General features: G+C 36.8%; 1 protein-coding gene across 1 annotated transcript in view; it reads right to left on the reverse strand.

Moving 5' to 3' along the window:
- The window catches only part of ST8SIA4 (ST8 alpha-N-acetyl-neuraminide alpha-2,8-sialyltransferase 4), a 100,925-nt gene that overhangs the window by 1,782 nt on the left and 81,059 nt on the right, over positions 1-18,084 (reverse strand). The window lies entirely within an intron of this gene.

The following is an 18,084-nucleotide window of genomic DNA, read 5'->3' on the forward strand; positions in this document are numbered from 1 at the left end:
GGACCCGGAATGTGAGTAAATATTACTGTGGAATCTTGTATTCAAAAAGAACTAGAACAAAACATTTATATAACCTACAGAGTAGAATCTTCTCAGAAAGGGTTAAATATGACTGCAAAAGGCACAGTAATTGGGCAGTGATTAAGTAATTTTCCTAGAAAGAGAGGATTTGAAACTATGCCTATAGGTTTTCAAAATCTTTAATATTTCAATTAAAGATCCAAACAAATAAATGCTTTGCCTGTATTATACTAACTGATTTATTCAACCCCAATTTCTGTCACATTTTACTAAAGCTAATGAAGAATATTGCCTCAACCCACAGAACAACATAACACAAATAACAAATATTTGTAAATAGTTCACCACTTATGCCATTTAAAATTTTGTTAGATAGGCAAACATATTTCAATGCTGATAAGTATTTTATACTATTCATTAAAAAAGGCAATAAAATACTCCAAAATGTTTGATCCACCACTGTTGCCAAACTTTCTTCACCTGAAAAACATGCACACTCATAAGTTAATCATTTCCTCTGGCAGGGAAGGAGGTCGCCAATACTTCTTGGCACATTCATTATCTTATGTGGAATCAGCTAAAAGTTAAGGAAGAACGTGGATTTTCTCTGACATTCAAAGTTGTACAGTTATAAATAAAGTTAATAAATTGTTTGGGTTTTTTATTTTTGTTTTTATTATCTCCTATTCAGGGAAATATATACCTGGTCATCCAAATATGAGGGGAAGATTGTTCAATTCTGGTCGTTGCTGTGCTTAAACACTTGTCTCAGATTTTACATAATATTATTTTCTTTTTCTTTAAAAAAATTAATTTATGAAGCTTTCCAGGATGGATCAAATACATGTAGACTCCTGAATATGAAAAAAACCTAATTTTGTTTTATTTCATTTGGTTAAAGAAATATTGGTTAAAGAAATATTCAAACCTCACTACAAACATCCAAAAAAGGGAAAATATACTTAACCATTATTATCCCTGGTTTTTTTTCCCTTCTTTTTCACCCTTCCTTTGAACCAGGTTTGACCTTTCACATTTTTAATTTTTCTTGTTGGGTGAAGGCCATGTGCTGAATGTTGTGAGCAATGTGAAATGCATTATGAGCCTTTTGTTATCACAAGTGTTTTGAGAAAGCGTATTCTCAGTAAGGAGGATTCATAAGGAATTGTTAGAGAAGAACATCTAAGAATTTTCTCATAACCCAAAGGTATGAGCAAAAGCCATAGCACGTATATTGTTAACATCTTGAAGAAATCACAGACATAGATTTCATGCAAGAATAGTAAAACCACAGTCTGAAGGCTTTGAAGAAACTTTGATACAGCCTGAAGCTCTCTCAGCTCTGAGAAAGCAGGTGTTCTTAACATGAAATGGTTATTATAGGAAAGTTTTGTGAGCATGATTTGTGTGTGGTTACAAATGCCAGCTGAGGCAGTTGGTTAGTTTAAAAAAGTGCATTTATTTATATACTTTTAAAGTGAGTGAAGCAAATTCATAGTCAAAAAAATGATTATTTCCATCAGGGAATGTCAATTATTGGAAATAGTTTGGTAGTATGAAGGTCATGCTGAATTATCTTATTTCTAAAGTGGGGAAAAAATAGCTAGGAGAATATAACGTAATGCTATATCATTTGTATGGTACTCCAAGGTCACATTATATGTAATTACAAGATCACATTATAAATAAGCTTTGTGATATCTGGCTTATAACAGTTTGAAAAATTTTAAAGAAAAATGAACTACCCATTTGTCAGGATGTTTTTGGAGAAACAGTGCAAAATAAATGGCTCTTATTGATTTCTAAAAATAAATCAGAGGAAAATAGGCCTTAATAAATGGCATCAATATTTAACAGAAAAATTGAAATAAAACCTTAAAGCAGGTCAAGAACTACCGTCATAAGTAGTAACATTCTGTGAAATTAAAAAAACATAGGGAGAGAGGAGCTTCAAGATGGTGGAAGAGTAAGACGTGGAGATCACCTTCCTCTCCACAAATACATCAGAAATACATCTACATGTGGAGCAACTCCTACAGAACACCTACTGAACGCTGGCAGAAGACCTCAGACTTCCCAAAAGGCAAGAAACTCCCCACGTACCTGGGTAGGGCAAAAGAAAAAAGAAAAAACAGAGGCAAAAGAATAGGGACAGGACATGCACCAGTGGGAGGGAGCTGTGAAGGAGGAAAGGTTTCCACACACTAGGAAGCCCCTTCGCGGGGGGAGACTGTGGGTGGCGGAGGGGGGAAGCTTCGGAGCCACGGAGGAGAGCACAGCCACAGGGGTGCAGAGGGCAAAGCGGAGAGATTCCCGCACAGAGGCTCGGCGCCGAGCAGCACTCACCAGCCCGAGAGGCTTGTCTGCTCACCCGCCGTGGCGGGTGGGGGCTGGGAGCTGAGGCTCGGGCTGTGGTCAGATCACAGGGAGAGGACTGGGGTTGGCAGCGTGAACACAGCTTGAAGGGGCTAGTGCGCCACAGCTAGCCGGGAGGGAGTCCGGGAAAAAGTCTGGAATTGCCAAAGAGGCAAGAGACTTTTTCTTGCCTCTTTCTTTCCTGGTGCACGAGGAGAGGGGATTAAGAGCGCCACTTAAAGGAGCCCCAGAGATGGGCGCGAGCCGCGGCTATCAGTGCGGGCCCCAGAGACAGGCATGAGACGCTCAGGCTGCTGCTGCCGCCACCAAAAAGCCTGTGTGCAAGCACAGGTCACTATCCACACTGCCCCTCCCGGGAGCCTGTGCAGCCCACCACTGCCAGGGTCCCGTGATCCAGGCACAACTTCCCCGGGAAAACGTACGGCGTGCCTCATGCTGGTGCAACGTCATGCTGGCCTCTGCCGCCGCAGGCTCGCCCCACATCCATACCCCTCCCTCCCCCCGCCTGAGTGAACCAGAGCCCCCGAAGCAGCTGCTCCTTTAACCCCATCCTGTCTGAGCGAAAAACAGAAGCCCTCAGGCGACCAACACGCAGAGGCGGGTCCAAATCCAAAGCTGAACCCCAGGAGCTGTGCGAACAAAGAAGAGAAAGGGAAATTTCTCCCAGCAGCCTCAGAAGCAGCGGATTAAAGCTCCACAAACAACTTGATGTACCTGCATCTGTGGAATACCTGAATAGACAACAAATCATCCCAAATTGAGGAGGTAGACTTTGGGAGCAAAGAAATATATATATTTTTCCCTTTTTCTCTTTTTGTGAGTATGTGTATGCTTCTGTGTGTGATTTTGTCTTTATAGCTTTACTTTTACCATTTGTCCTAGGGTTCTGTCTGTCCGTTTATTGGGGGTTTTTTTAACTTAAAAAATTTTTTTCTTAATAATTATCTTTTATTTTAATGACTTTATTTTATTTTATTTTACTTTATTTTATTTTACCTTCTTTCTTTCTTTCTTTGTATTTTTTCTCCCTTTTAATCTGAGCCGTGTGGATGAAAGGCTCTTGGTGCTCCAGCCAGGCATCAGGGCTGTGCCTCTGAGGTGGGAGAGCTAAGTTCAGGACACTGGTCCACAAGAGACCTTCCAGCTCCATGTAATATCAAATGGTGAAAAATCTCCCAGAGATCTCCATCTCAAGGCCAAGACCCAGCTTCACTCAACGACCAGCAAGCTACAGTGCTGGACACCCTATGTCAAACAACTAGCAAGACAGGAACACAACCCCATCCATTAGCAGAGAGGCTGCCTAAAATCATAATAAGGCCACAGACACCCCAAAACACACCACCAGACATGGACCTGCCCACTAGAAAGACAAGATCCAGCCTCATCCACCGGAACACAGGCACTAGTCCCCTCCACCAGGAAGCCTACACAACCCACTGAACCAACCTTACCCACAGGGGACAGACACCAAAAACAATGGGAACTACGAATCTGCAGCCTGTGAAAAGGAGACCCCAAACACAGTAAGTTAAGTAAAATGAGAAGACAGAAAAACACACAGCAGATGAAGGAGCAAGGCAAAACCCCACCAGACCTAACAAATGAACAGGAAGTAGGCAGCCTACCTGAAAAAGAATTCAAAATAATTATAGTAAAGATGATCCGAAATCTTGGAAATAGAATAGAGAAAATACAAGAAACCTTTAACAAGGCCTAGAGGAACTAAAGAACAAACAAACAGTGATGAAAAACACAATAAATGAAATTAAAAATTCTCTGGAAGGAATCAATAGCAGAATAACTGAGGCAGAAGAAAGGATAAGTGACCTGGAAGATAAAATAGTGGAAATAATCACTGCAGAGCAGAATAAAGAAAAAAGAATGAAAAGAATTGAGGACAGTCTCAGAGACCACTGGGACAATATTAAATGCACCAACATTCGAATTATAGGGGTCCCAGAAGAAGAAGAGAAAAAGAAAGGGACTGAGAAAATATGTGAAGTGCTTATAGTTGAAAATTTCCCTAATATGGGAAAGGAAATAGTTAATCAGGTCCAGGAAGCACAGAGAGTAACATACAGGATAAATCCAAGGAGAAACACGCCAAGACACATACTAATCAAACTATCAAAAATTAAATGCAAAGAAAAAATATTAAAAGCAGCAAGGGAGGGCTTCCCTGGTGGCGCAGTGGTTGGGAATCTGCCTGCCAATGCAGGGGACACGGGTTCGAGACCTGGTCTGGGAAGATCCCACATGCCGCGGAGCAACTGGGCCCGTGAGCCACAATTGCTGAGCCTGCGCGTCTGGAGCCTGTGCTCCGCAACAAGAGAGGCCGCGCACCACAATGAAGAGTGGTCCCCACTTGCCGCAACTAGAGAAAGCCCTCGCACAGAAACGAAGACTCAACACAGTCATAAATAAATAAATAAATAAATAAAAGAACGTGAATTTCTTTAAAAAAAAAAAAAAGCAAACTGGGCTATTCATTTCAGTAACACTTAAGTGGTCTTAGTTTGCATTCAATAAAAAAAAAAAAAGCAAACTGGGCTATTCATTTCAATAACAGTCAAGTGGTCTTAGTTTGCATTCAATTAAAAAAAAAAAAAGCAGCAAGGGAAAAACAACAAGTAACACACAAGGGAATCCCCATAAGGTTAACAGCTGATCTTTCAGCAGAAACTCTGCAAGCCAGAAGGGAGTGGCAGGACATATTTAAAGTGATGAAGCAGAAAAACCTACAACCAAGATTACTCTACCCAGCAAGGATCTCATTCAGATGTGATGGAGAAATTAAAACCTTTACAGACAAGCAAAAGCTAAGAAAATTCAGCACCACCAAACCAGCTTTACAACAAATGCTAAAGGAACTTCTCTAGGCAGGAAACACAAGAGGAGGAAAAAACCTACAATAACAAACCCAAAACAATTAAGAAAATGGGCATAGGAACATACATATCGATAATTACCTTAAATGTAAATGGATTAAATGCTCCAACCAAAAGATGTAGACTGGCCGAATGGATACAAAAACAAGACCCGTATATATGCTGTCTACAAGAAACCCACTTCAGACCTAGGGACACATACAGACTGAAAGTGAGGGAATGGAAAAAGATATTCCATGCAAATGGAAATCAAAAGAAAGCTGGAGTAGCAATTCTTGTATCAGACAAAATAGACTTTAAAATAAAGACGATTACAGAGAAAAGAAGGACACTACATAATGATCAAGGGATCAATCGGAGAAGAAGATAAAACAATTGTAAATATTTATGCACCCAATATAGGAGCACCTCAATACATAAGGCAAATACTAACAGCCATAAAAGGGGAAATCGACAGTAACACAATCATAGTAGGGGACTTTAACACCCCACTTGCACCAATGGACAGATCATCCAAAATGAAAATAAATAAGGAAACACAAGCTTTAAATGATACATTAGACAAGATGGACTTAATTGATATTTATAGGACATTCCATCCAAAAACAACAGAATACACGTTCTTCTCAAGTGCTCATGGAACATTCTCCAGGATAGATCATATCTTGGGGCACAAATCAAGCCTTGGTAAATTTAAGAAAATTGAAATCGTAGCAAGTATCTTTTCTGAACACAATGCTATGAGACTAGATATCAATTACAGGGAAAAATCTGTAAAAAATACAAACACATGGAAGCTACACAATACACTACTTAATAACCAAGAGATCACTAAAGAAATCAAAGAGAAAATCAAAAACTACCTAGAAACAAATGACAATGAAAACATGATGACCCAAAACCTTTGGGATGCAGCAAAAGCAGTTCTAAGAGGGAAGTCTATAGTAATACAATCCTACCTTAAGAAACAAGAAACATCTCAAATCAACAACCTAACCTTATACCTAAAGCAATTAGAGAAAGAAGAACAAAAAAACCCCAAAGTCAGCAGAAGGAAAGAAATCATAAAGATCAGATCAGAAATAAATGAAAAAGAAATGAAGGGAACGATAGCAAAGATCAATAAAAGTAAAAGCTTGTTCTTTGAGAAGATAAACAAAATTGATAAACCATTAGCCAGACTCATCAAGAAAAAAAGGGAGAAGACTCACATCAATATAATTAGAAATGAAAAAGGAGAAGTAACAACTGACACTGCAGAAATACAATGGATCATGAGAGATTACTACAGGCAACTCTATGCCAATAAAATGGACAACCTGGAAGAAATGGACAAATACTTAGAAATGCACAACCTTCCAAGACTGAACCAGGAAGAAATAGAAAATATGAGCAATCCAATCACAAGCACTGAAATTGAAACTGTGATTAAAAATCTTCCAACAAACAAAAGCCCAGGACCAGATGGATTCACAGGCGAATTCTATCAAACATTCAGAGAAGACCTAACAGCTATCCTTCTCAAACTCTTCCAAAATATAGCAGAGGGAGGAACACTGCCAAACTCATTCTACGAGGCCACGATCACCCTGATACCAAAACCAGACAAAGATGTCACAAAGAAAGAAAACTACAGGCCAATATCGCTGATGAACATGGATGCAAAAACCCTGAACAAAATACTAGCAAACAGAATCCAACAACACATTAAAAGGATCATACACCATGATCAAGTGGGGTTTATCCCAGGAATGCAAGGATTCTTCTATATACGCAAATCAATCAATGTGATACACCATATTAACAAATTGAAGGAGAAAAACCATATGATCATCTCAATAGATGCAGAAAAGCTTTCGACAAAATTCAACACCCATTTGTGATAAAAACCCTCCAGAAAGTAGGCATAGAGGGAACTTTCCTCAACATAATAAAGGCCATATATGACAAATCCACAGCCAACATCGTCCTCAATAGTGAAAAACTGAAACCATTTCCACTAAGATCAGGAACAAGACAATGTTGCCCACTCTCACCACTATTATTCAACATAGTTTTGAAAGTTTTATCCATAGTAATCAGAGAAGAAAAAGAAATAAAAGGAATTCAAATCGGAAAAGAAGAAGTAAAGCTGTCACTGTTTGAAGATGACATGATACTATACATAGAGAATCCTAAAGATGCTACCAGAAAACTACTAGAGCTAATCAATGAATTTGGTAAAGTAGCAGGATACAAAATTAATGCACAGAAATCTCTAGCATTCCTATACACTAATGATGAAAAATCTGAAAGTGAAATTAAGAAAACACTCCCATTTACCACTGCAACGAAAAGAATAAAATATCTAGGAATAAACCTACCTAAGGAGACAAAAGACCTGTATGAAGAAAATTATAAGACACTGATGAAAGAAATTAAAGATGATACAAATAGATGGAGAGATATGCCATGTTCTTGGATTGGAAGAATCAACACTGTGAAAATGACAATACTACCCAAAGCAATCTACAGATTCAATGCAATCCCTATCAAACTACCACTGGCATTTTTCACAGAAGTAGAACAAAAAATTTCACAATTTGTATGGAAACACAAAAGACCCCGAATAGCCAAAGCAATCTTGAGAAAGAAAAATGGAGCTGGAGGAATCAGGCTCCCTGACTTCAGACTATACTACAAAGCTACAGTAATCAAGACAGTATGGTACTGGCACAAAAACACACATAGATCAATGGAACAGGATAGAAAGCCCAGAGATAAACCCACTCACATATGGTCACCTTATCTTTGATAAAGGAGGCAAGAATATACAGTGGAGAAAAGACAGCCTCTTCAATAAGTGGTGCTGGGAAAACTGGACAGGTACATGTAAAAGCATGAAATTAGAACACTCCCTAACACCATACACAAAAATAAACTCAAAATGGATTAAAGACCTAAATGTAAGGCCAGACACTATCAAACTCTTAGAGGAAAACATAGGCAGAACACTCTATGACATAAATAACAGCAAGATCCTTTTTGACCCACCTCCTAGAGCAATGGAAATAAAACCAAAAATAAACAAATGGGACCTAATGAAACTTAAAAGTTTTTGCACAGCAAAGGAAATCATAAACAAGACGAAAAGACAACCTTCAGAATGGGAGAGAATCTTTGCAAATGAAGCAACTGACAAAGGATTAATCTCCAAAATTTACAAGCAGCTCATGCAGCTCGATATCAAAAAAATAAAAAACCCAATCCAAAAATGGGCAGAAGAGCTAAATAGACATTTCTCCAAAGAAGATATACAGATTGCCAACAAACACATGAAAGGATGCTGAACATCATTAATCACTGGAGAAATGCAAATCAAAACTACAATGAGATATCATCTCACACCGGTCAGAATGGCCATCATCAAAAAATCTACAAACAATAAATGCTGGAGAGGGTGTGGAGAAAAGGGAACTCTCTTGCACTGTTGGTGGGAATGTAAATTGATATAGCCACTATGGAGAACAGTATGGAGGTTCCTTAAAAAACTAAAAATAGAACTACCATATGACCCAGCCATCCCACTACTGGGCATATACCCTGAGAAAACCATAATTCAAAAAGAGTCATGTACCAAAATGTTCATTGCAGCTGTATTTACAATAGCCAGGATATGGAAGCAACCTAAGTGTCCATCAACAGATGAATGGATAAAGAAGATGTGGCACATATATACAATGGAATATTACTCAGCCATAAAAAGAAACGAAATTGAGTTATTTGTAGTGAGGTGGATGGACCTAGAGTCTGTCACACAGAGTGAAGTAAGTCAGAAAGAGAAAAACAAATACCGTATGCTAACACATATATATGGAATCTAAGAAAAAAATAAGTTCATGAAGAATGTAGGGGTAAGATGGGAATAAAGACACAGACCTACTAGAGAATGGGCTTGAGGATATGGGGAGGGGGAAGGGTAAGCTGTGACAAAGTGAGAGAGTGGCATGGACATATATACACTACCAAACGTAAAATAGCTAGTGGGAAGCAGCCGCATAGCACAGGGAGATCAGCTCAGTGCTTTGTTACCACCTAGAGGGGTGTGATAGGGAGGGTGTGAGGGAGGGAGATGCAAGAGGGAAGACATATGGGAACATATGTATATGTATAACTGATTCACTTTGTTATAAAGCAGAAACTAACACACCACTATAAAGAAATTATACTCCAATAAAGATGTTAAAAAAAAAAACCAAAAAAAAATCCAAAACAAAACCAAAAAAAAACCCATAAGGAGCTAATCCAAATGCCATCAGCAAGACTTTACTATGTGCTTATATAACTTTAATGTCATGCTTGAAATTGTTTAGGGCAACCTAAACTATCAAGATACAGTATTTCCCTAGGAACACAGTACAATTTTAAAGTATCTGAGAGTGTCCACTTATATACAAGCTGACATTTAAATACTATAAAGTTCTTGTGAAGAGTTCATCAAAAATAGACTATTAAATTTTTAACCCTGATTAGGAAAAAAAGATGGAAAACAATGCATTGATAAAATAATGAACTATTCATACTCTAATTCAGTACAAGCTGTTCTAATTTTTATTTCAAGTTCATATCTGTTACAGTTTAAAATTTAGCAATGTTTTCAATTTAGCAAATAATATAGTTTCCATTGTATGTATTTCTTTTTATAGAAATCGATGTTTTAAAATTATAAAATCCATGCAGGCTCCCTGTAGAAGATTTGAAGCAAAGGAAATGAATGAGGAAGAAAACCTTACCTAAAATGCAACCACATAGAGATAATTACTGCCACAATGTGCTGCATCCTTTTGTTTTCCTAGCTGTTTTGGATCTTAATATATATTACAATCATTCATAGACATACATAGAATATTTTTCTTCAGCTAGGCTCAGTTTTACTTCAGTTATTATTAATTCCTTCTCTTCCTCCCTTCCTTTCTGCTTTAATACTCTAATAGTCTGTCTTGTTGTATGAAGCAAACTCACCCTGGATTTGCTATATAAGTTTTTGAACATTTCTAACTTCTTATAGATGCAATACTCTCCCTAGGTCTGTCTCACTGCTTCCCAACAAGATGTCTTATCTACTCTTCCTCCAGCACATCAGTCCCATTTCTTATTTCAAACAAACTCAACTTGGAATGCCTTTACTCACCAAATTGGTGAGCTATAGAAGGCCATATAGATGGTCACAAGATGTGGGTGTGAATCTGTAATATAATGCTCATGAGTCATTGGGAAAACTACTTCACTTCCTTGGAACTTGGTTAATAATATTTAACATACAAGATTGTTATGATAAAGTAAAAGAGACTGTAAGTATGTAAGAACATAGCATAAAGCTTGACACATAGTAACAGTAGTTGAACTTCAACATACCCCACACAACCCATTCTTCAATCCCACTCACACATCCTACTTTTCTCCTGGCACCGTCTATAACTACATATTGGTTGGACAATTGTGGTCATGTCATTTCACCTCAGTGGTCTGCTTCCTTAGGTGAGAAACAGAACCATCTGACTGTATGGCTTTGGGGCTTCCTCCATCTATAAGATTCTATTGCTGTTTCAAATCTTCTCTCCACGAAACTGCACGCTCCCTGAAGCTGTGTGAAACTCTCTTGCTACTGCTCTGTTTCCTCCTCCCCATTCTGTTCCCTTTACCTTCTTTTAGTTTTTAATATACTGCAAAGCAAAGGTACTTGGTGACAAATTGATATTATAATGGGTAATCACAGGCAGGCATACAAAATGGAGTTAGGAGGCCATTGAGGATATGGTCTCAGACACATCTCTGCACCACTGAAAACCTGAACTGTCTTTGAACTGTACCAGGCCCAAGCACACCACCAGCCGTATTCAGAACAACACCTGCCAGCTGCAGCCTTACGGTCTCAAGGTCTCTCCCTGTAACTATGCAACCATTTCGGATTCTAACCAATCTCTTTACTTAACAAACAGCCTTATTTCTTCCCAGCTCCAATTATAATTACTGATAAACAACTCATGTAAGTAATTGCAACCTTGCGTTTTTTGCCTTTATAAGCCTCCCCTATTGTATAGTCCTGTGGAACACAATTCAAGTGCTTCTTGAATATATGTCTCCTGGGCCACAATCCTAACAAACCCCAAATAAACACCTTTTTATTTCAAACAGGTCTCCATTTCTAAAATTTTGCTTAACATACTTAATAGATGCTTTTTAATTTTAAAGCCTGCAATATGTTCAATTTTATCTCATAATAAATTAAATAATCACCTTATGAGCCAAAATAAATGATTATTTCAAGAAACCCATGTTTTAGAAATAAAAGCAAAAAATGTTATATTCAAAAGTAGTAATTAATACACTGATGACAGCTCACACTCAACACATTGGCACACAAGGAATATTAATTTGTATTTATATTGAAACAGAAGAGCCAAAACGTTTAGAAGTAATATAATATTTTTTCCTCTTAAAACATTATTATTCTTCTTAAAATCAACCATGAAAATGTCTAGAAGAATTTGAATACAGAGTATGAAATCCCACTGTGCCAAGAGTTTTAATTTAGTATTTATACTATATGCAAAGTTTCCATTCATGAGTCCAGAAATTCTTTTCTCTGGGATGGGAGATGGAGCACACAGCATGTCGTGCCTGTGCATTCTTACTTCCGAAGGAGTCTTCTCTATTTTTCCTCCCATATTTATCTTCCCACAACCGAGCTTTGTGCTTGGCTCCAGAGGAAGAGTCTGTTAAAGGTAAATAACATGGCTTCTGTTTGTAAAATAGCTACAGAAATTTGAGATATTATAAAAGAATTAGCTTTCTATAATACATCTTTGCAGAAGATGTTTGCATCTTCCCAATTCTACACTCCACCCCCCAAAACTAATTCTTTTATAATATCTGAATATTATATATGAGTATTATATTCTGGGATTCTGTCTTCCACATTTGTCAATATGTTGGTTCACTGTTAGGAAGAGAATGTGTGTACAGGGTATAAAATATAAAACTTAAAAGCAATCATCCCTGGCATATTGAAATGGAATATCTCTGCTGTTTTATTTTCAACTGTTCAAATCGTCCTTTCATTGTATTCCCAGTCTGCGGTATACTACATAACATGAATTCATTTTTAAAAGTGCATAAAACTTACTTTTTAAAAAAAACTGTTGTGGTAACATTCATGATACCTTTTAAGATTATGAGATGGCTTATCTTGTCATAAAACTAGGGTTGGTGATAATTTCTTTTTTTTTTTTTTTTTAAAGAAGGCAGCACTTCATATATATTTTTTTTTTTTTTAGAAGGAGGGAGCTAGTATTTTTTTTTTTAATAAAGTCTCTTTATTCTTTTTTTTAAAATTAATTAATTAATTAATTTATGGTTGTGTTGGGTCTTCGTTTCTGTGCGAGGGCTTCCTCTAGTTGTGGCAAGTGGGGTCCACTCTTCATCGCGGTGCGCGGGCCTCTCACTATCACGGCCTCTCTTGTTGGGGAGCACAGGCTCCAGACGCGCAGGCTCAGCAATTGTGGCTCACGGGCCTAGTCGCTCCACGGCATGTGGGATCTTCCCAGACCAGGGCTCGAACCCGTATCCCCTGCATTGGCAGGCAGATTCTCAACCACTGCGCCACCAGGGAAGCCCCATAATTTCTTTTAAAAAAAAAAAAAAAGAACTTCCAGCACTGTATTCACTGAGAATAATTTAGTCCACCATGAGTTATTCTTCTGTTATTCCAGAGAAGCAAAAAGTGATAGATCTTACATCCAATTCTTGTGTGAGGAAACAAAAGGACAGACTAGCATATTTAATGTGATTTGGCAAGCTAGGAGTAAACCCAGGAGTAAAAACATAAGCAATTTATTAAATGGTAGTATTAAGAACTCTACGTATGTAGTTTTTTCCATTTAATCCTCACCACAAACCTCTGAATAGATGTTATTTCACAGATGAGGACACCAAGGCCTGGGGAGGTTAAATAAACAGATTAAGGTCATGGAATTTGTAGATGATGCGACCAGGATTTAAGCCCACATCTATCTGGTTATGATGATTTCAGTTTTAACTAAAAAAGAGTTGGATTCCTTAGCTTCTACAGAGCATTCAGCTTGGAAGAGCAAGTCCTCAGGACTATTTGCAACACAGAGTTCACATGGGGAAAAATAAACATCTGTATGGTGTTTGGTGACTAACAGTCTAGTGTCAATAATGATGTGTTTTATGCATAGAGCTTTCTCGGTTTTCTTTGTTTTTTTCAAAGGTAAATAAGAGCTGACCAGTATAAAGGACCCACTTTTCCCATGAACACTCTCAAAAGTGTTTGAAGTCAGAAGATGATTTTGTAGTTTCAACATGTAACTTACTTAACCACATTGCAAATGCCAAAGGCAGTGACACTGAATCAAAGGGTAGGGATTTCCATGCAGATTTGAATAAGGCTTCTTAAAGTATTTTGAAGTGTCATTAAAATGAAAGCAGGAATTTGTAACCTCAAAAGGTCAAATCTATCAATATTTTTTTCTGTGTGTCCTTTATATGCAGAGCTCTGTATGAAGTAGGTGACAAAAAGAAGACAGAAAATTCTTTCTGCTGAAGCCCTTCGTAGTCTACATACAGAAAATGTTTTATCCACCTTCATAAGTCTAATTTATCAGAGGCATAGAGGACTCACGGCATGGGAAAAGGAATAGAGATACTACTTTAGGCCTAAAAATCTCTACATTCTATTTGGTACCTATTAATGTTACTTGATGTCTACTATAGGAATCAGCCTTTGACCTTAACTCTGAATTCATCCTTCTTTTTATGTGACCAGGTACATGGTCAGGTTGAGGGTAGATTTAGTGTTAAGAAACTCTAGATCTACTTACATTATATTGGTTTTGCCAAGTCTCATATTTTATTAGTGAACATATAACTCTCATTGTTGTGATATTAGTAATTCCACTTCATACAGTTTCAAAGTACTGTCACATGATCCTCATAAAATCCTGTGATATATGCTATAGTATATATTACCATCCCCACTTCACAGAAGGTGCAGTTAATAGCTCAAGAAGTAAAATAACTTGTCCAATTTTGCTCAGCCAATGCTGGTGTTGTACACTGGCATGTTGGTAAATGTTTTAAAGCAGACGCTGGTTCGGGGAGAGAGAGTATTTTTGTAGCATTTGCCAATTTCTGTGGTGTAAATATTCCCATCAGGGCTGATTTCAAGTGACTAACCTGAAATCAGTGAGCACTGAGCTGGGGAGGGATAGCAAAATCAGCTCTTGCAAGCCAATACAAGCCAGCTTCAGTACACTACTGGCTGTAGAAAAGAGACAGAAAATATTCCTCTTGACCGATAGTTGTAATCAGTTTGCACAATAAAATTCAACACTAAAGACCTTGCCTTAGAAAGATTCCCAGGTAGTTGTTTATTTATACCCTATTTGCAAAGAGAGAAGATGGGGTATAACTTGCATCTTTGTAAACATAACTTCACTGCATTAAGAGAAAAGTTTAACATTATTATAGAATGAAAATAGAGAAGAGTACTCTCTTTCTATTTTTATTTCATAATATTTGACTCAGTGCTGGAGACACAGTAAGTACTTAATAAGTGCTTACTTAATTTATTCTTGCTGGCATCTTAGAGATTTTCAGTGTTAATAAGGTGGAGCATACTCATGGCTTGGCCATCTCTTAGTGACAATAGTCAACAGTGGGAAAGCACTGGAAAAACTGGAGTCTTGGGGCTTTGCTTTACCTTTAGCGAACTATGTGGTTTTGGGCAAACCACTTAAACTTATTCGGCCTCAGTTTACTCACCGAAAAAATGAGATTCTAAATATGGTTTCTACTACTCTCATTTATAAAAGGTCACAGATAACCTGAATTCTGATTGAGGAACATGAGTGTTTATCCCATTGTAGCAGCAGTCCAATCTTTATGTTTTGCTTGTAGCTATTAACTACTCCTAACTTTTATAATGTGTCATCTGATAGAACATGCAGCCTTTCCCTTCAACAACGTTATAGAGCTGTTTGATAAAACTCATCCCTGCTGAAAAACTTAACATCATGTCTAGTTTCCTGTAATAGTTGTAACTAGAGATGGTAAGATTTTATTTACTTTCAAAATCATAGCAAACTGATATTTGATTATCTAAAAATTATAAAATTATCCATCACAATTTCAAAGGCAAAGCTAATGGAAAAGAATATATAATATTATAATGATATAATAGGAAAAATGAAATCTTGCTGAGAAGTGAGAACAATTAAACAGAAATAAACAGAGGGAATCCTCTTGACTTTATCTACCATGTCAGAAACTTGAATGGAATTTAAATAGATCACTCCGAAACTATATCATATGCTGGTTAGATTTTGGTGAAAGAGAATTAATAAAATAATTATATAGGTGTTGTCTACCTGGATTTAATAAAATATCTTTGGGGACTTCTTGAAGATAATGCTTAAAAACTTGAACTGGCACATGAAGGCTATAGCAAAAAAATAAAGTAGACATAATGCCGCAGGCTTTAATGAGTTTCTCTTTTAACCCAATTGAATTCTGAAAGACAACTGAAATGTATAATGTAAACTGCCAGAATGAGGAACTGGTGATGTCCAAATATTGGCAACATAGAAGGGGGATGGGTCTTTTGAAGCATGATGAAGGAATTAAATGAGGTTAATGTTAAAGAGCTTTGTGAACGATCCTTTTTATGAGATCGGGTTACTTTTTGAAAATAAAAAATTATGGGAACCTTACATTTTTCCTATTAAAATTAAAAGGAAGCAGTGAAATCATTTATCATAAGACATGGAGTCTTACAAGAAAAGAAAGAGGAATTAAGAGCAAGTAGAGTAGGTAATCCTAATGCTTATCAAGAATGGCTTAGATATTGGCAGATGAAAATATTAGCAGTATTTTATCTATGTAATTTTTCCCTTTACATAAACATTTATTCTAAGGAGGCACTTAGAGATTATACTTCCACACTCCCCAGCCAACATAAGGGCAGTTTCTCAATAGAAGTCAATTTTACTATAATAACAAAATGTAAATGACCTTTCTAATGGCCTGATGATCTTATTTTAGCTTTATCTGACTATTTACAAATGGATATGCCCAGTTTATATCAATAAGTCAGGTTACATTAACCTTCCAGATAGTTGTGCTAAAATCTATTTCAAGAGGAGTAAGGACCAGCAAATGTGATCTATAATCCATTCACTAATAATGTGATCTATAATCCACTCAATAATGAAAAATGCTTGCTAGCAAAGTGTACAAACTAAACATCAGCCAAAGATCAGAGTTCTCCTCAAAGCCCAGTGAAGAAACAGAATCAAGACAATCATAAACAAGTTCAAAGTAGTTATTTTAAGCTTTCTCAGCACTTATCAAAACAATAACATTTGGGGAGGTTAGTCAAATATAGATTATTCTCTTTTTTTATTCTTGTCATAAAGTGTGTGATGCTGAAGAGACTGCCCATTTAGAAAACAGTCTTGTCCTTGCCATGAATTTATCACTCAGTAAAGGGCTTTCTATGAGCATATAAGTCAAGAAAGGGGCTTCCAGCTGAGAGAAAAGCCCCATTAAGGAATATTGCCGAGACAATGCCATGGATGCAGGCATTGGGATCTGTATCATATATTAAAGCTACCTGTCACTAGAAATATTATTGCTGTAATTCTGTTCCACAAGGTTAATTAGGGGATAATTTAAAATTTTTATCTTTAAAACTTTGAAGGCCAATGGGTGGTAAATAATATTTTTCATTATGTCAAATATTAATAAATATTTGGGCTTTTTTTCCCTCCAGTCGTCAATGTGCAGTTGATGAAAATCCAATCTAATGGAATCAATGCTAATTTTCCTCCCTTTTCTTTTTTTCAGTCTCACTTAATGCTGATCCCTTCAACATGTTTGTAGGCAGAATCAATTTATAAATCACAATTATTAAATAGTTGCTGAATGGAAGACCATTAGTAGATATTTTAAAAAATAACGTTCTTCTGAGGAAATAAAACAATCAGAAACCCAGCTGTAAAGACAATTACATTATGTAAATACTATTTTTTGCAATGGAAAAGTATGAAAGTGAAAATAGTACTACAAAATCAGGCTATTGTGTAACAAAATTGTATTTTGCCTAAGACTTGCCCCTATTATGATGGTTGTCATAATATTCAGCTAAAATGCAATGTTGAAAAAGTGAAGTTGGACCCCTCCATCATACCACACACAAAAGCAGAAAAAAACAACTCAAAATGGATCATATACCTAAATCTCTAAAACTCTTAGAAGAAATACAGGAGTAAAATGCCATGACCTTAGGCAAGGCCTTGTTAGGTATGATACAAAAAGCTCAAGCAAAGCTCAAGCGACAAAAGAAAAAATAAGTTGGACTTCAAAATTTAATTTTTAATCAAAATTAAAAATTTTTGTGCTTCAAATGAAGCCATGAAAGTTAAAAAAAAAAACCCCACAGAATGGAGGAAAATATTTGCAAGTCATATGTCTGATGAGAGACTTGCATCTAAAATACATAAATAACTTCTACAACTCAATCGTAAAAAGACAAAAAACTCAGTGTAAAACATGGGCAAAGGGATAGACATTTTTCCAAGGAAGACAAACAAATGGCCAACTGCACCTGAAAAGACAGTAAACATCACTATCCATTATGGAAATGTGAGATAATTTTTGCAGCAACTAGAATGGTTATAATAAAAAAGACAAATGATGATAATTGTTGGTGAAGATGTGAACAACTGGAACCCTC

The sequence above is a fragment of the Balaenoptera ricei genome, chromosome 3 (genome assembly GCF_028023285.1).
Source record: "Balaenoptera ricei isolate mBalRic1 chromosome 3, mBalRic1.hap2, whole genome shotgun sequence".
NCBI classification, from domain to species: Eukaryota; Metazoa; Chordata; class Mammalia; order Artiodactyla; family Balaenopteridae; genus Balaenoptera; species Balaenoptera ricei.